This window comes from Bombina bombina, chromosome 4, assembly GCF_027579735.1.
Source record: "Bombina bombina isolate aBomBom1 chromosome 4, aBomBom1.pri, whole genome shotgun sequence".
NCBI lineage: Eukaryota > Metazoa > Chordata > Amphibia > Anura > Bombinatoridae > Bombina > Bombina bombina.
Window position 1 is genome coordinate 1113200862 of NC_069502.1, and position 20597 is coordinate 1113221458.

The 20597-nt window shown below is 38.5% G+C and overlaps 1 protein-coding gene across 2 annotated transcripts in view; it reads right to left on the reverse strand.

Annotated features, from left to right (window-relative positions):
• Positions 1-20597, reverse strand: part of RD3 (RD3 regulator of GUCY2D) — a 173120-nt gene that overhangs the window by 82570 nt on the left and 69953 nt on the right. Inside the window, exon 2 of one of the 2 annotated variants that reach the window (XM_053709358.1) lies at positions 17939-18015. The exons of the other annotated variant lie outside the window; for it this stretch is intronic. The gene's annotated coding sequence lies outside the window, so the exon portion shown is untranslated. The remainder of the gene's footprint in view (positions 1-17938; positions 18016-20597) is intronic. 2 annotated transcript variants of the gene reach the window in all.

Sequence of the window (20597 nt, forward strand, 5' to 3'; positions counted from 1 at the left end):
CAGCGATGTTGGGGAATTGCGGTTTAGATTAGAACAATGAAAAATTCTGAATATTAATAATGGATCCGAAAATTCGGAAACTGATTTATTCATTTTCAGAATTTTTTCGGGATTTTAATTATGGTGCCGGAAATTCGGATGCATTGGAATCTCTGAATCAGCCAAAATGCGTTTGAAAACTAAATTCGGCCAAAACGAAAAGCACATGCCTAGATTCTAGACTTCTCTTGCACTACTCTCCATGAGCAACACATATAGTGCTTATGCATACATGCAGCCGGCAGCAGAATGTGATATTTTCTTGTAAAAAGGTGATGAAGAATGTAAAAAGCAGCGGTTTAATAACCGCTGCTTCTTACATTGCAAAAAGCAAGCTCGCATGTGTGAACCTGACCTGCAGGGGCTCCAAGGCAGCTTACATGGCTTCGTACATGGAGTCCAAAGAATATAATCAATCTCCTCTTGATGAGACACTCACACCCAGATTACAAGTTTTGCGTTTGTGTTTTAACCCTGACAAAATGGTAATTTAAGCGTTAAAACAGCACTGCAGCCATAACAAGTCTTGTCGGTATCACTGTACCGCAAGCCTTTTAGCCTGTAACGCAACACCAGTCCGGCACATGTAAAAATTACATTTTTTTCATGGGACTTCCATAGCACAGCCATTACGAGTTTTGCAGTGAGGCTAAAAAGCTTGCGTTGCAGCCTATACCGACAAGATCCGTGCTACCATCTGAGAGCAGTAGTTATGAGTTTTACGCAACAAAACTGTTACATAAAGCACATAACTAAAGTGTTATAAAGTACACTAACACCTATAAACTACCTATTAACCCCTAAACTATCTTCATCCCGGCGGCGCGGAGCGGGTCCATCCTGAAGACATCCGGCGCGGAGCATCCTCTTCATACGGTTGCCGCCGTATTCTGAATCTTCAATGCAAGGTATGCGATTCAAAATGGTGTCCCTTGCATTCCTATTGGCTGATTTGATTTTGGAAATTCAAATCAGCCAATAGGATGAGAGCTACTGAAAACCTATTGGCTGTTCAAATCAGCCAATAGGATGAGAGCTACTGAAATTCTATTGGCTGATTTGAACATTTGATTGCGTACCTTGCTGGGATCAAGATGTAGCCGCCGGGATGAATATTCTTCAAGCGGGACTTCAGCAACTGTGAGTACCTAAAGAGGGGTTAGTGTTAGGTTTTTTTTAAGGTTTTTTGTTTTGTTTTTTTTTAGTTTAGGGTTTGGGCTATTCTTTAAAGAGCTAAATGCCCTTTTCAAGGAAATGCAAAAGAGCTAAATGCCCTTTTTAAGGGCAATGCCCATCCAAATGCCCTTTTCAGGGCAATGGGTAGATTAGGTTTTTTTTTTTATTATTTTGTGGGTTTGGGGGGTGGAGGTTTGCAATGTTAGTGGGTCTTTGTTTTTTTTTTCAGGTAAAAGAGCTGTTTAACTTAGGGCAATGCCTTACAAAAGGCCCTTTTAAGGGCTATTAGTAGTTTATTATAGATTAGGTTTTTTATTTTGGGGTTGTTTTTTTTTAAAAATGGGTATTAGAATAGGAATAATTGTTATTATTTTGGATAATTAGTTTGTTATTTTGTGTAATGATTATTTTTCCTTTTAGGGTGGGTTTTTCTTTTTAGATTAGGGGTTGGGCATTTCAGGGCAATGGGTAGATTAGGTTTTACTTTATTTTTATTTTGTGGGTTTGGGGGGTGGGGGTTTGTATACTTCTAGGGGGTGTTTGCTTTTCTTTTTTAGCAAAAGAGCTGTTAAATTTAGGGCAATGCCCTACAAAAGGCCCTTTAAAGGCCCCACAAAAAGGCCCTTTTAAGGGCCCTGGTAGTTTATTATAGATTAGGGTTGTTGTTTTTTTGTGGTGTTTTTTTTTTTTTTTTAAAGGGTATTAGAATAGGAATAATTTTTAATGTTTTGGATAATTTTGTTTGTTATTTTTTGTAATGGTAGTCTTTTTTAATTTTTGTGTTTTTATTTTTTGTAATGGTAGGTTTTAGTGTAAGGCAGCTTAGGTTTTATTTTACAGGTACATTTTTATGTATTTTAACTTAAATAACTATTGACTAACTAGTCTACCTAGTTAAAATAAATACAAACCTACCTGTGAAATAAAAATAAAACCTAAGCTAGCTACAATATAACTATTAGTTATATTGTAGCTAGCTTAGGTTTTATTTCACAGGTTAGTATGTATTTAGTTTTAAATAGGTATTATTTAGTTAATAATTGTAACTTTAATTTAGCTCTATTTTAATTATGTTAAAGTTAGGGGGTTTTAGGGTTAGGGTTACGTTAGGGTTAGATTTAGGGGTTAATATAGTTTGATTTAGGTTGTTGCGATGTGGGGGGCTGGCAGTTTAGGGGTTAATAGATTTATTTAGTGGTAGTAATATGGGAGGCCAGAGGTTTAGGGGTTAATAACTTTATTTAGTAGCAGCGATGTCGGGGGCGGCGGAATAGTGGTTAATAGATTTATTATAGTATGGGTGATGTTGGGGTGCAGGGGAATAGGGGTTAATAACTTTAGTATAGTGATGGTGATATCGGGAGCGGCAGATTAGGGGTTAATAGCTTTATTTAGGTGGCGGCGATATCGGGGGCGGTAGATTAGGGGTTAATAACATTATGTAGATGTCGGCAATGTGTTAAATCTCAGTATTATTATATCAACAACTAGCTGATATTTTGTACCACCTTGTGTTACAACACGTTGGTCTATATCAGCGGTCGCCAACCAGTGGTCCATTCACCACTGGTGGTCCACCAGAAGATGTTGGTTGTCCTTGACACCATCAAGCAGGAATTAATCTCCTATGATGGTGTCACCCTTGATGCGCCGCAACTCCCTACAGTGCCTGGCTGGACATCAGTGAATAACGACGAAGGAGGAGTTAAATTACAATCTCCCTATGCACGTTGTGTAGTATTACGCAACTAGATTGTATTTTAAACTCCTCTCGCCCAGCGCGCTGCTCAGAGGAAGATGCTTCCATTCTAAAGCCAGCAGAGGTTGGTATAGTCTTGGCTTGAAATAGTGGAATTAAACTATATAAAAAAATAAAATCTTAAAAATGTTTTCATATTTTATTTATTTTCTTCCCTTTACTTAACTCTTTGTAGTAGTTTTCGTAATTCCTTCAGATGGACTTACATCACTGTTTGTCTTCCTCCCCTCCATCTTCTTTTTTTTTTTTAAATTAAATATGAACGAATAAATTATGAATTAATAATTTACCCGCACACAAAGCCATTCCACCTGAATTCCAGTAATTGCCATCCAGCAGATCAACCATATCCCACCAGTATTATAGTAATTGCCAGTAAAGTCAGTCATGGTTAGCTCACATTCATATTGATAGCTTTCTGATATAAACTTAATTTATGATTCCAATGTCTATCCATGACCATAAGTAGTTTTGAATATTTCCTAACTGGGGAGGTCACTTGGAAGTCTTGTGGTCATTTTAAACATAATTCTTTTTTTCCCCACTTTCTGCCTCTGTTTCCAGCTAAAAGGTTGGCACTCACCCTTCATCTGTCATTCGGAAGTATTCTCTCAGTTCTGTCATTCAGTTAGTTAATTCCAAAAAATAATTCTTAAAAATGTGTAAATATATACATAATGTAAACTTGGCTATGGCTATACTAGTAATGTACAGTATGTTTGTGTGTGTGTATAGATACACATTATAGAGGTTTGTACCTTTTTAAAAAAAAAAAAATCATGTTAGTGGTCCACGGTATTCAAAATTGTGAGTTTAGTGGTCCCTGAGGTCCGAAAGGTTGGCGACCCCTGGTCTAGATTACAAGTGGAGCACAAAAACATTAGCGCTGTTGTACATCACTTGAGCATAATCAATAGTGCTTCTATCTTGAGCAAAAGCCTAGGGTGTCTTAACATCTGCATGTGGGATAGCGCTGGTGCACTATATTCCTCACCTATTAGACTTCTGTGCGGATGTGCAGTAAAATTCATGTCGGATATCACTCAAGCGCTAAACTGAGGGTGCACTAAGTGGAAGGTCCACGAGTAGTGCAGTTCTTCAACTTATATTAATCCCTGTGCTATCCGTTAAAACTATAGGGTGTACTACAAAAGTTTGCCCACATTAAGTGCTTTAGTTCAAATATTTATCCATCCATTTGTAATTCTAGCTTGAACGTTATTATTTGTGTGAGATAACACACCCTGCGTGCCACTTCTGGCCCATTGTTTGACCAAGTATGCTGCTTTCTTATCACATGGTATTTTGTGAAAATGTACAGGAAGATTTTTTAAATATGTGTCATGTACCAGAATAGATACTGACATGACTACCTGGTGTAGACATCTTGTATTTTTTTTGCTCATATAATATTAATACATATATTTTTTCTTCATATGTGCTCAGCAATTTGATTTTATCTGTGTATTCTTACACAGTTTCATCTCTTTTTTATGTGATTTTATGTGATTTATGTAATTTTCAGAAAAGAAAATACATAATAGCAGTTTTGCAGTGTTAGATTCATTTATGTAAAATGAACCCTCAATCCTTTACTGTAATTCTGATTAGTTTTTGAATGGTTAAAAGTACCCTGTGATTACTACTTGACCTAGTTCTATATCCTTTTTAACTTAATCTTGTCTCTCTCATTATATTTGTTGGTTTAGAGCAGTGGTTATAAGAGGGGCAATGACACTTTCACTGCTGAGCCATTTTTTATGCCAGTGCTGACCCTATTTGAATAATTTTACATTCTTTTTTTTAAGCATCATCGTTTTTTTCTTTAGCAGGTCTGGCCCTTTTTATAAAGATAACTTTAGATTTATCTCAAAATTACAAAACACCACAGCATAGAATGAGGAGACATATTCAACAGTAACAAATTGTATCTAGAGATTCTCCTTATTTGTATGGAAAGACTCTTTCTTTAAAGGGACAGAAAACAAGTTGGGATAGAGACAAAATATAATATGTACTTTAATTACTTTACCTGCAAATGTATACTGCAGTGCCTCACCATTAACCCTTTCTTTTATGTTTCCGAATTGTACAGCTCTAACTCCCCCCACACAGGGCCGGCTTGGGCAGCCGGGATACCGGGAAAAATCCCGATGGGCCGCCGGCCGGCAGCTCAGCTGGGCTGGCCTGGCTGCGCTGCTGTGTCTAAATTTATTGCAGCTTGCTTTTAATTTATTGCTATTGCGCTGCGGCCGCGCCGGCCGGTAAGGTATCCACCAGTCCCTACCTCCCCTCCCCACTGCTACAGCAGCATCCGTGTGTAGTTATTAGTAAAATAATTGTTCTTTTATCTTTTATTTATTAAACTTATTATGGTTGTTTGTGTTGTGTTATAATAAACTCCTTAACCGTCCCCCTCTCCGAGTCCGACCGCTGCTGCGGCTGCCGTGCCTAGCTCTGACTGACTGACAGTGACTCCGCAAGTACCAACTGAGTTGACTCAGTCTGCAGTGTATAGAGTTACTATCACATTCACACTGTGACAGACTGTCAGACTCAGTTGGTTCCTATGGGCCGGCCGGGTCAGCAGGTGGGTGAGGGGCGGGCCCGCCAGGGCAGGCGGCTGTCACTGCTGTGATGATGTCACGACGACTCTCACCATGCGCCGGCGCCACCACGTGACATAGTGGAGGGAGCGGGAGCCTCAGCCTGGGAGCGCTGCGTCTGCGTGCTTCCCTTTGCCCCATCAGGAGTCAGGACTGTCAGCCAGCCAGGTCTGCACGTCGTGGGATCACGTGCGTGGTGCGGTGGTGGACAGTGACACTGGACAGAGGGAGAGCAGAGTCTGAAGGAAGGTGAAGAGAGAGAATAAGGTACCGTACTAGTAAATTGTAATTTATTGGGGGCAGCAGGCAGGCAGAAGTGTGCAGCAGCAGGCCAGGCCAGTGGCACTGAGACGGCCATCAGCAAAAAATCAGAACAGCCAGCACTCACTGACTGCACTGTCTGTCTGTCTGAGGCAGGCAATAAGGTACTACTAATTTTTTGGGGGGCAGCAGGCAGTGTGCAGCAGACACTGATCAGTCACCACACAAATTCATCTCATTCTCTCATCATGTATGTAGTATAATTTTTTTTAATTAATTTTATTATGATGAAGATCAGTGATTGTGAAGTGATATACAAGTTAGTGACTGACTGTGTGAAGTCCAGACTCCAGTACAGTAGAAGATATTACAGTGACGGGCACTGAGAACTGGCACTATTCTGCTAAGTGGCTAAAGTAATGGATGTCATAATGTATCAGTTGGCTGATTTTCAAACAGAAGCAACTTTTGATATTAACATAACAACACAGTCACTATGCTGCCTCTCTTTTGCTATCAATATCAAGCATATGATGTAGCCTTTATATTATACAATGTGGAAAAATAAATGCAGTTTAAGTTTTGCAGCTGTTATTGACAATGAAGTTATGCTGTCCCTGGGAATACTACTACCTGTTTTGTGATGTTTATTCTTTGGTGGTGAGGGCAGTAATCTGCTGGGAAAGTGCACTGTTTAAAATAGCAGGAACAGCATAAATGCTTTACTGTGTATTATGTTTAACCCCTTAATGACCGAGGACGTACGCCATACGTCCTCAGAAAAAAAGGCAGTTAACGCCTGAGGACGTATGGCGTACGTCCTCGGTTTGGAAAGCAGCTGGAAGCGATCCTCATCGTTTCCAGCTGCTTTCCGGTTATTGCAGGATGCCTCAATATCGAGGCATCCTGCAATAACAATTTGTACCCCTCCGGTGCAGAGAGAGCCACTCTGTTGCCCTCTCTACACCGGACATCGATGGCCGCAATCGTTGGTGGGTGGGAGCTGCAGTGGGAGGCGGGTGGGCGGCCATCGATGGCTTCAGAGACACAGAGGGGGGCGGGATCGGGGGCGGGAGAGTCAGGGGCGCGCACAGACACGCGCGCGTGCATGGGGGATCGGCGGGCGGGCGCGTGCACGGGAGGGAGCGGGTGGGAACCGCTTACACTACAGAAATTATCCTGTAATAAGTGGGAGGAAGAGGGGGAATAAATGCCCCCAAAAAGTAATCTAAGGCATCTAGGAGGGGGTGGGGGTAGGGGTTGGTCGTGGGGAAGCTACACTACAGAAAAATTTTAAAAAAATAAATAAAAAAGAGAAAAAAATATTGTTAACTGGGTACTGGCAGACAGCTGCCAGTACCCAAGATGGCCCCCAATAAGGCAGGGGGGGGTTAGAGAGCTGTTTTGGGGGGGGGGGTCAGGGAGGTTGGGGGCTAAGGGGGATCTTACAAAGTAGCATATGTAAATATGCTAAAGATGTTTTTTTTTTTTAAACTTTTATTTTAGTACTGGCAGACTTTCTGCCAGTACTTAAGATGGCGGGGACAATTGTGGGGTGGGGGAGGGAAGGGAGCTGTTTGGGAGATATCAGGGGGTCTGATGTGTCAGGTGGGAGGCAGATCTCTACACTAAAGCTAAAATTAACCCCGCAAGCTCCCTACAAACTACCTAATTAACCCCTTGACTGCTAGCCATAATACATGTGTGATGCGCAGCAGCACTTAGCGGCCTTCTAATTACCAAAAAGCAACGCTAAAGTCATATATGTCTGCTATTTCTGAACAAAGGGGATCCCAGAGAAGCATTTACAACTATTTGTGCCATAATTGCACATGCTGTTTGTAAATAATTTCAGTGAGAAACCTAAAATTGTGAAAAATTTAGCGTTTTTTTTAATTTGATTGCATTTGGCGGTGAAATGGTGGCATGAAATATACCAAAATGGGCCTAGATCAATACTTGGGGTTGTCTACTACACTACACTGAAGCTAAAATTAACCCTAGAAGCTCCCTACATGCTCCCTAATTAACCCCTTCACTGCTGGGCATAATACACGTGTGGTGCGCAGTCGCATTTAGCAGCCTTCTAATTAGTAAAAAGCAAAACCAAAGCCATATATGTCTGCTATTTATGAACAAAGGGGATCCCAGAGAAGCATTTACAACCATGTATGCTATAATTGCATAAGTTTTTTGTAAATAATTTCAGTGAGAAACCTAAAGTTTGTGAAAAAAATTGTGAAAAAGTGAACAATTTTTTTTATTTGATCGCATTTGGCGGTGAAATGGTGGCATGAAATATACCAAAATGGGCCTAGATCAATACTTTGGGATGTCTTCTAAAAAAAATATATATACATGTCAATGGATATTCAGGGATTCCTGAAAGATATCAGTGTTCTAATGTAACTAGCGCTAATTTTGAAAAAAAGTGGTTTGGAAATAGCAAAGTGCTACTTGTATTTATTGCCCTATAACTTGCAAAAAAAGCAAAGAACATGTAAACATTGGGTATTTCTAAACTCAGGACAAAATTTAGAAACTATTTAGCATGGTTTTTGTTTGGTGGTTGTAGATGTATAACAGATTTTGGGGGTCAAAGTTAGAAAAAGTGTGTTTTTTTCCATTTTTTCCTCATATTTTATAAAAATTTTTATAGTAAATTATAAGATATGATGAAAATAATGGTATCTTTAGAAAGTCCATTTAATGGCGAGAAAAACGGTATATAATATGTGTGGGTACATTAAATGAGTAAGGGGAAAATTACAGCTAAACACAAACACCGCAGAAATGTAAAAATAGCCTTGGTCCCAAACGGACAGAAAATGGAAAAGTGCTGTGGTCATTAAGGGGTTAAAGAGTTTTATCCTTCATTAAAGAAATGTGCAGATAAAAATGTTTTTGGAGAGTATCATGTACAACTGAAAGCTGTGTACAGGTTGGTTCATAAAGGCAACATAATATTGTATTCAATAATTTGGTTATTCAATGCTTAGGAGCAATCTTGCATATAAAGAACATTATTTCACAGAATATGAAGTATATATATATATATTTAATTGAACTTAATCCTACAGGTCAGATGCATTTTATGTGGTTGAGTGTTTCTGACTTGGCGCACAGCCCTGTCTACAGAGGGGTTAAACAATAGTAAGTCACTTTTGTGTTACAGTTTGTTGTGTGTCTCATATGTGTATAAACTTAACTCACAGTATTTATATTTTCTATTATATGTATATATATATATATATATATATATATATATATATATATATATATATTATATATTATATATATATATATATATATATATATCGATAGATAGATAGATAGATAGATAGATAGATAGATAGATATATGAGTTGAAGGGAAAACCAGCTAGAGCATAGTTGACTTTCTTGAAGGGGGTGGGGCTAGGTTGGAGGGCGGGGCTAGGTTGGAGGGGGCGGGGCGGGGCGGGGCGGGGCTGGTCTATACAAATTTCTAGGGCCGGTCTGATTTCCCAGTCCTGCCCCCACACATTTCCTTCTATGGCTGTATCTATATCTACCATTGATTTAGTAGAATGCAGAAGTACACAGTGATTATCTGCTGGAGCATGCCTAGAAGCAAATAAGCTGCAGTGAAATACAATGCCTGTGTTTCTGATGCTAAACACTAATAAGTGGGGGTTGGATCAGTCTACTCCAGACAGCATGGCTATGTAAGTAATTTTGCTTATTTTTGAAAAATATTTTAAAATACTTGCAAGCAATTTTAAACAATTTTTTTATGCAAACTATTTTTACTGTATTAGCCCTTTTACTATATGCACAGATCTCAACATGTTTTATGGCACTTTAAAGGGACATTCCAGCCAAATATGGAATCCACATGGATGCATTTCAGTTTTGAATAGAATTATTTTTGCAATGTACACGTATTAGCAAAAACTCTTCTAAAATAAGCTATAGCTGTTTAAAAAGTATATTTAAGTATGCACCGTGCACCGGCATTTTAAACCCAACACTTGCTCAGAAAGCCTAAGGTGCTTGTACCATCGGGCTCTCTGAGCAGCTGAAGTATTTAAAATGCTGGCCCACTGAGGATATCTAGGTATGCTTTACATGCACATGCAGACAACATTTTTAACACAGTGATAACTTTACTAGAAGCATTTTTGCCAATGCATGTATATTGCAAATATGTTTTAATTCAAAGATGTTATTTACCTATGTGTATTTAAATTTTGACTGTAATGTCCCTTTAACTGAAAGGAGGTCTTTTGAAATAATTTAAAGGATATGGGTTGCTGGGGCACCTTTTGATGTTTGTAGCACTCCAGAAGTTACCTAATAAACAGGTCACTGCTATTTCTTTAGCAACCACTTACTACTTACATAAGACCCATCATCTGGATAAGAATCCCTAGCTTTCATATAAGGTATTTTTTGTGTATGTTGTATGCACTGTTTAGTTGATAGGTGCACCCTTTGTTTCCTTTTTTTGGCAATCACCTACCAATGATGAGCATAAAACTCCTCTGTACAGTTTTGCGAGAATGTAGCAGCTCATTAGTTTAATTGAAAGAATATGGCACCATTTTAAAAAACACGGTTTACAGTGTGAGAAATATCTAAAAGCCCATTTTTGTAAACAGGAAAATTGCAAGATATTATTATCCTATACTATGGGGCCTATTTATCAAAGGTCTTGTGGACCTGATCCGACAGTACAGATAAGGTCCGCAAGACCTCGCTGAATGCGGAGAGTAATACGCTCTCTGTATTCAGCATTGCACCAGCAGATCACAAGAGCTGCTGGTGCAACGCCGACCACTGCAGACTCGCGGCCAATGGGCCGCCAGCAGGGGGTGTCAATCAACCCGATTGTACTCGATCGGGTTGAATTCCGGCGATTCCTGTCCACCTGCTCAGAGCAGGCGGACAGGGTAATGGAGCAGTGGTCTTTGTGAACGCTGCTTCATAACTGCTGTTTCTGGCGAGTCTGAAGACTCGCCAGAAACACGGGCCCACAAGCTCCGTTCGGAGCTTGATAAATGGGCCCCTATGAATCTTGATTCTAAACCAAAATTGTTTGCTTAATTAAAATACCTTTTTTCTTATAATAAATATTGATAGAAAAACTGAACAATTTTACAATATAATGCATATAAATGACATATCATACACACATGTACTGTATAGCCATAATGCCCCAGCTGAAGTGCATGAATAATTTTTTTACAAGTTTGGGTATTATTTAGGAAGTAAAAAGGTTAATGTCACATAAGTAAATTGCTATTGTTATTTCACACTATACACCAAAATTGATGCAAACACTTGTATTGATCTGCTGAATTACAATTATTTATCATGATAGCAGGACAAATATATATATTTTTTTTGTTGCAAAAAAAAGTAAAAAGGTATTTAATCTATAATATCAACAACAAAAAAAGAGGGGGAAAATGTGCACCATCTTGTGTAGCAAAAATCCCCAGCCTATAATTGGAGAAAACTATTTGTCTGATCTATTTAAATGGGTGTCTATATTACCGAGCCTCCAGAGTGGTTCAAATTTCCCTATGTAACAGAAGAGATAAAAATATAATATGGCCTACACTGGAGGCAAAAATAGGAGAATTAAACTCACCAGAAGATACTCTATGGTAAAGAGATGGGGAAGGGAATGGGTTTGCTTCATGCCCCCATATTACCAAACTCTCCATACAACAGTGGAAAGAAATCAGCATAATTTATTCCCTAATACCTAATAACAACAAGGAAAATAAGGGCCCCTATAGAGTTGCAGACTTTCTCACTTACAGTTACATCAGAAATTAGATCCTATTCCTCTATACTGGTTTCTATATCTATAAATAATAACTTCCCTTCGTAAATTCATTACTAATATGACATTCCTCCCACTGACCACATTGGAGCGCATATAACTCCACTCATAGACCAAAACACGCAATCTCTCAAATATACATTGCTATCCAAGCTGCAAAATCTAAAACTAAGTCACCGGTGGTGCTTAAGTGGGAAACTGATTTAGGGAGAGAATATGATAGAGATAAATGGGATAAAATATTTTTTAACACAAGCAAAGGTTTACTCAGCCCAGATATGAGAGAGAATTTTATCAGAACATCTTTTAGATGGTACCCAACACCCCTGAAAATGGCACACCTAATCAAAGGTGGAACTATAATTTGCTATAGAGGATGCAATGAAGCAGGGACCTACCTCCACATGTGGTGGGAGTGTCCCAAATTCAAATAATATGGTTAGAGCTCTCTAAATGATTAAGTATGGTACTAGGTGAACACATTTTCCTCACTACATCGCAAGCCTTGCTTAATGAAAAGATCTCCAGATACAATCCCCAGATTAATACCTTTATAAGAATTCTGTGTACAGTCACCCAAATTAATATAGCTAAATAGTGGAAATCAGGAGCACCTACATGGGCAGAAATATTAAATAAGATTAAACACACATATTCCATGTATGAGTCAGCAGCACATATTCCAAACACAACAGAATTGTTTCAGAAGGTGTACTGGATGCTACAAAGTGGAAATATAGAAAACCTACATATAGATTCTAGAAAATCTTCATAACCTTGTATAGGAATAATGAAGTTAACTCCCCACTTGGCGAGAAATACCCTAAATAAGAGACCCCTACGGAAACATAAACAGCTTCTAGATAACAGATGAGTGTAGGGATGTTCATTATGACAGAAATGGAATTACTTTGTGACAAGTTGTTTGTTTTAACTGTTAATAATCTTAACCTGTGACACCTGTGGTACCTCTATGCAATCTTTCTAAGTCAAAGACCTCCACTAGATACAATCTAGAATAATATGTTCTAAGATTTCGGGGAACAACCCTGGAAACAATGTTAAAAGGAATGTTAACCAGACATGACTTACTATCAGTCGAGAATATTCCAGAGGACCACGAAAACCTTTAGAAATCCAGACAATCTAACAGAGGTTAATCATTTAGATTTATGTATATGATAGGAAAGAGAAATTTGTATTTAAGATATGATCTACTTTTTTATATGTAATTACTCTGAATGTCCAGTATTAAATTGTAATGTTTGAAAATGTTTAATAAAAAATATTTCAACCTAAAAAGGGTGTCTAACTCATCTTTTATAACACTAATACTGTGAATTATGAAGGTATCAATCAATATATAGTTTCTGCAAGTATTGTTTTAATAAGTAGTAAGGTGATGGTTTAAAGGGACATACAACCTTAAAATTGTCTTTCAATATTCAAATAGAGCACACAATTTTAAACAACTTTCCAATTTACTTCTGTTATCTATTTTGCTTCATTCTTTTGGTCTCCTTTGTTGAAAACCATACCTAGCTAGGCTTAGGAGCAAATATGCCCTACTGGGAGCTGGCTGATGATTGGTGGCTTCACTTATATGCCTATTGTCATTGGCTCACCTGATGGGGGGTAGTTATCAAGCCGTCAACCTCAAATACGCTGGAATTCCGCAGCGTATTTGTGGCGAGGCTGATTCGCCTTAGTTATCAAAGGCTCCAGACCGGCAAAAGTAGAATTTTGTGACATAAGCTTCAATCCGCCGGACTCAGTCCGACACAGATCGATTCTTACGTCACTCCAGATGTTCCGCACACAAGTGCGGCACATTCTCACTACTTTTGCTAGTTATCAAAAAACTAGCAGGTACGCTCGGCACTTTTACGGCCCAGCATACCTGGTTTTCAAACCGCCACCCCTGGAGGCGGCGGATCCCATAGGAATCAATGGGAGTCTGACCATAGCGAAAGTACAAGTTCGCTGCTGACAGACATCCCATTCATTCCTATGGGAGCTGTCTGCACCTAACACCCTAACATGTACCCCGAGTCTAAACACCACTAATCTGTCCCCCCTACACCGCCGCAACTAAATAAAGTTATTCCCACCTAAACCGCCGCTCCCGGAGCCCACCGCAAGCTACTCTATACATATTAACCCCTAAACCGCCGCTCCCGGAGCCCACCGCAACTATAATAAATGTATTAACCCCTAAACCGCCGCTCCCTGAACCCGCCGCAACCTATATTAAATGTATTAACCCCTATCCTGCCCCCCTACACCGTCGCCACCTATAATAAATGTATTAACCCCTATCCAGCCCCCCACTACACCGCCGCCACTGTAATAAAATTATTAACCCCTAAACCTAAGTCTAACACTAACCCTAACACCCCCCCTAACTTAAATATTAATTAAATAAATCTAAATCATATTTATATTATTAACTAAATTAATCCTATTTAAAACTAAATACTTACCTATAAAATAAACCCTAATATAGCTACAATATAAATAATAATTATATTGTAGCTATCTTAGGAATTATTTTTATTTTACAGGCAACTTTCAATTTATTTTAACTAGGTACAATAGCTATTAAATAGTTATTAACTATTTAATAGCTTACCTAGCTAAAATAAAGAGAAATTTACCTGTAAAATAAATCCTAACCTAAGTTATAATTACACCTAACACTACACTATACTTTAATAAATTATTCCTATTTAAAACTAAATACTTACCTGTAAAATAAACCCTAAGATAGCTACAATGTAATTAATAATTACATTGTAGCTATTGTAGGATTTATATTTATTTTACAGGTAACTTTGTATTTATTTTAGCTAGTTAGAATAGTTATTAAATAGTTATTAACTATTTAATAACTACCTAGCTAAAAGAAATACAAAATTACCTATAAAATAAATCCTAACCTAAGTTACAATTAAACCTAATACTACACTATCATTAAATTAATTAAATAAACTACCTACAAATAACTACAATTAAATACAATTACATAAACTAACTAAAGTACAAAAAATAAAAAAAGCTAAGTTACAAAAAATAAAAAAATAAGTTACAAACATTTTAAAAATATTACAACAATTGTAAGCTACTTACACCTAATCTAAGCCCCCTAATAAAATAACAAACCCCCCCAAAATAAAAAAAATGCCCTACCCTATTCTAAATTAAATAAAGTTCAAAGCTCTTTTACCTTACCAGCCCTTAAAAGGGCCATTTGTGGGGGCATGCCCCAAAAAGTTCAGCTCTTTTGCCTGTAAAAGAAAAATACAACCCCCCCAACATTAAAACCCACCACCCACATACCCCTAATCTAACCCAAACCCCCCTTACAAAAACCTAACACTAATCCCCTGAAGATCATCCTACCTTGAGTCGTCTTCACTCAGCCGAGCAGCGATGGAACCGAAGTGGACATCCGGAGCGGAAGAAGTTAATCCTCCAAGCGGCGCTGAAGAAATCTTCCATCCGATGAAGTCATCATCCAGGCGGCGCTGAAGAAGTCTTCGATCCGGGCGATGTCATCTTCCAAGAGGCGCTGAAGAGGTCTTCTATCCTTGCGATGTCATCTTCCAAGCCGGGTCTTGAATCTTCATCCCGCCGACACGGAACATCCTCCTTTCCCGACGAACTACCGACGAATGAAGGCTCCTTTAAGGGACGTCATCCAAGATGGCGTCCCTTCAATTCCGATTGGCTGATAGGATTCTATCAGCCAATCGGAATTAAGGTAGGAAAAATCTGATTGGCTGATGGAATCAGCCAATCAGATTCAAGTTCAATCCGATTGGCTGATCCAATCAGCCAATCAGATTGAGCTCGCATTCTATTGGCTGATCGGAACAGCCAATAGAATGCAAGCTCAATCTGATTGGCTGATTGGATCAGCCAATCGGATTGAACTTGAATCTGATTGGCTGATTCCATCAGCCAATCAGATTTTTCCTACCTTAATTCCGATTGGCTGATAGAATCCTATCAGCCAATCGGAATTGAAGGGACGCCATCTTGGATGACGTCCCTTAAAGGAGCCTTCATTCGTCGGTAGTTCGTCGGGAAAGGAGGATGTTCCGCGTCGGCGGGATGAAGATTCAAGACCCGGCTTGGAAGATGACATCGCAAGGATAGAAGACCTTTTCAGCGCCTCTTGGAAGATGACATCGCCCGGATCGAAGACTTCTTCAGCGCCGCCTGGATGATGACTTCATCGGATGGAAGATTTCTTCAGCGCCGCTTGGAGGATTAACTTCTTCCGCTCCGGATGTCCACTTCGGTTCCATCACTGCTCGGCTGAGTGAAGACGACTCAAGGTAGGATGATCTTCAGGGGATTAGTGTTAGGTTTTTGTAAGGGGGGTTTGGGTTAGATTAGGGGTATGTGGGTGGTGGGTTTTAATGTTGGGGGGGGTTGTATTTTTCTTTTACAGGCAAAAGAGCTGAACTTTTTGGGGCATGCCCCCACAAATGGCCCTTTTAAGGGCTGGTAAGGTAAAAGAGCTTTGAACTTTATTTAATTTAGAATAGGGTAGGGCATTTTTTTATTTTGGGGGGGTTTGTTATTTTATTAGGGGGCTTAGATTAGGTGTAAGTAGCTTAAAATTGTTGTAATATTTTTAAAATGTTTGTAACTTATTTTTTTATTTTTTGTAACTTAGCTTTTTTTATTTTTTGTACTTTAGTTAGTTTATGTAATTGTATTTAATTGTAGTTATTTGTAGGTAGTTTATTTAATTAATTTAATGATAGTGTAGTATTAGGTTTAATTGTAACTTAGGTTAGGATTTATTTTACAGGTCATTTTGTATTTCTTTTAGCTAGGTAGTTATTAAATAGTTAATAACTATTTAATAACTATTCTAACTAGCTAAAATAAATACAAAGTTACCTGTAAAATAAATATAAATCTTACAATAGCTACAATGTAATTATTAATTACATTGTAGCTATCTTAGGGTTTATTTTACAGGTAAGTATTTAGTTTTAAATAGGAATAATTTATTAAAGTATAGTGTAGTGTTAGGTGTAATTATAACTTAGGTTAGGATTTATTTTACAGGTACATTTCTCTTTATTTTAGCTAGGTAAGCTATTAAATAGTTAATAACTATTTAATAGCTATTGTACCAAGTTAAAATAAATTGAAAGTTGCCTGTAAAATAAAAATAAATCCTAAGATAGCTACAATATAATTATTATTTATAGTGTAGCTATATTAGGGTTTATTTTATAGGTAAGTATTTAGTTTTAAATAGGATTAACTTAGTTAATAATATAAATATGATTTAGATTTATTTAATTAATATTTTAGTTATGGGGGTGTTAGAGTTAGTATTAGACTTAGGTTTAGGGGTTAATAATTTTATTACAGTGGCGGCGGTGTAGTGGGGGGCAGGATAGGGGTTAATAAATTTATTATAGGTGGCGACGGTGTAGGGGGGGCAGGATAGGGGTTAATAAATTTAATATAGGTTGCGGCGGGTTCAGGGAGCGGCGGTTTAGGGGTTAAACTATTTATTTGCGGCGAGGTGTGGGATCAGCAGGATAGGGGTTAATAACTTTATTACAGAGGGCGGCGGTATAGGGGGGGCAGGATAGGAGTTACTAGGTATAATGTAGGTGGCAGCGGTGTCCGGGAGCGGCGGTTTAGGGGTTAATACATTTATAAGACTTGCGGCGGGGTCTAGGAGCGGCGGTTTAGGGGTTAGTAACTTTATTTAGTTGCAGGGGGCTCCGGGGGCGCCGGTATAGGGGGTAGAACAGTGTAGTTAGTGTGAGTGCTTAGTGACAGGCTAGCAAGAAAGCTGTCAAACAGCCGAAGAGCAGCGAGATCGGATGTGTGATAACTCTCACAGTCCGCTGCTCATCGCCCCGCGGCTTTTTGACAGCTTTTTTTGATAACAGGCGTATTTTTTCAGGTCCGCGGCGGCGAAGGTAGGCGAGCTTAGGCGGGCGTATTGGGCCGGCGAAGTCAGAAAAGTTGACGGCTTGATAACTACCCCCCTGATGTGTTTAGTTAGCTCCAAGAAGTGCATTGCTGTTCCTTTAACAAAGGATACCAAGTGAATGAAGCAAATATTATAGTAGACGTAAATTGGCAAGTTTTGCAAAAATTGTTTGTTCTGTCTGAATCATGAAAGAAACATTTTTGGTTTGATGTCCTTTTAAGTAGATGACGTGTGGTCTCCATCCGCACAGTGCATTAAGTGCTGGTGACAACCCCCCTCACTTACACCTGCACCTGAAGGCTGTATATGGAATGGCATCACAAGGGGAATCCGGATATGCCAGAGACATCACCAAGTCCTATCTGAAAGAACAGTGCATAAGTTTAAGCATATATTTTTTTTAAAAAAATCTATACATAATTTTTAAATGAGGGGGTCTCTAGGTACTTATAACAGGTAATAATCAGGTTAACTCTTGTGTAAAAAAAAGTTTACTTTTAACTTGTAATACGAGCGCTACCCAATGCGTGCAAAAACGAAGATAACCCCTTCTTCTTTAGTTTAAATATAAAAAACACAAACACTATTTTTTACAACCTTGTTTATTAAAATTGTAGTAAAAATATAATTTTTTTCACCACACATTTTTTTGTACAGTTTTCATGTGTTGTGAGTGACATGTACATAAAAAAATAGTATAGTTTGAATATGCTGTGTCTGCTGAGGAAAACAATATATAATATGAGTGGGTTAAACACTGAAAAATTACCTACAGTAGGGCTTTAATGTGAGCACCATCTAAAACTCCAAAACAGCTCAGCACAAGGGTGGATATGGCTCAGCAGTCAAAGGGTTAAGCACAATATTGCTTACTTATTATATACTTTATACTAGAATATGCTACATGTTGTTTGGTTTTGCTAACAGTCTGTTATTTTGTAGTTAAATAACCTGGTAGCAATGGTTGGACTAAGGAAAAAGGAGCATAAGTGATTGGTGGCTGAGGGTCACATGACAACACCTTTTATTTCTGCTTGGGTACAACACAGACATTAATACTATCCTAGATAGCACTGACAAATACTTGTAGCTCATTCTGACAGTACTTTTTAGTAATAGTTAAAAATAATATATTAGCTGATCTTTTAACAGTACAGGGATATGCAGTTTAAGTGATGTTTCTGATGTAGATTGATTCACGTGTATTTATTGTTCTTTAAAATAATGTGAGTCAGTGACACATACACATGGATTCTAATTGTTTATTTGAGCTTCTCAATCTTAAAGGGACACTCAAGTCAAAATAAAAAAATTTGATTCAAAATGAACATGCTGATTTAAGACACTTTCTAATTTACTTCCATTATCAAATGTTGCTGTCTTTTTATATGCACACTTTCTGGGGAACAAGATCCTACCAAGCATGTGCACAAGCTCACAGGGTATACGTATACAAGTCTGTGATTGGCTGATGTCTGTAAAATGAAACACGGAGCCAGAAAATGGGAGAAAAATAAATTTGTCAGAAACAAATCTACTGCTCATTTGAAATTCAGAGGAAGGGGCATATTTATGATTGTGCGAGCGGACATGGTCCGATATAGCAGATCATGTCCGCTGCACATTGATAAATGCCAACAGTATACGCTCTCAGCATTTATCATTGCACCAGCAGTTCTTGTGAACTGCTGGTGCAATGCCGCCCCTGCAGATTTGAGGCCAATCGTCCTCTAGCAGGGGATGTCAATCAACCCGATCTTATTCGATCGGGTTGATTTCTGTCAATTTCTGTCCGCGGCCTCAGAGCAGGCGGACAGGTTATGGAGCAGCGGTCTTTAGACCGCTGCTTCATAACTTCTGTTTCCGGTGAGCCGTACGGAGCTTGATAAATATGCACCTAGGTGTTAAATCATTGCCTTTTTATTATGCACTTGTTTATTATGCAATTCTACTGCATTAAGTGGTCCTTTAAGGGAATACTATGAGTATTAGGAGGCAGTATGATTACGCCATGATTGGTATATAATGAATTTGATTGGTTAATGATTTAAATTTGAGGGAAACACAATAGAAGTAAAATTCCGCCTTTGTAGTTCTCAAAACTGATCATCTGAGTCTGCAGAAATAGCGTGAATCTTCTTCACCATGAATATGTTATAAAGTAAACATAGAAAGTTGAGAATAGATCTTAAAGGGACATAAAGCCAAAATGTCACTTTTATGATTCAGATAGAGCAAACAATTTTAAACAACTTTCAGATTTTGTGTCAGTATTTTGTTGAACCACCTTTTTGCTTTAATTACAGCCTTTAGTCTGTTGGGATACGTCTCTACTAACTTTGCACATTTAGACTGTGCAATATTTGCCCACTCTTCTTTGCAGAGCTGCTCCAGTTCCGTTACATTTGATGATGACCATTTGTGGACTGCAGTCTTCAAGTCATGACACAGATATTCAATGGGGTTTAAGTCTGGGCTCTGACTAGGCCATGCAAGGACATTCACATTTTTCTCCTTCAACCACTTGGTGGTCATTTTTGCTGTGTGCCTTGGGTCATTGTCATGTTGGAAGGTAAACCTTCTTCCCATTGACAATTTCCTGGCAGAGGGCAGCAGATTTTCCTTAAGAATTTGACAGTATTTTGCCCCATCCATTATTCCTTCTATCCTGACAAGTACTCCAGTGCCTGCTGCAGAGAAACACCCCCATAACAGGATATTACCACCTCCATGATTTACTGAAGGTATGGTGTTATTTGGATGGTGAGCTGTATTGGATTTCCTCCAGACATATAGTTTGGTGTTGAGGCCAAATAATTCAATTTTAGTCTCATTTGACCATAACACCTTTTTCCATGTGGCCTCAGAATCTCCTAGGTGTGTTATGGCAAAGCTCAGTCATGACTGCATGTGGCCTTTCTTGAAGAGTGGCTTTTTTCTTGCA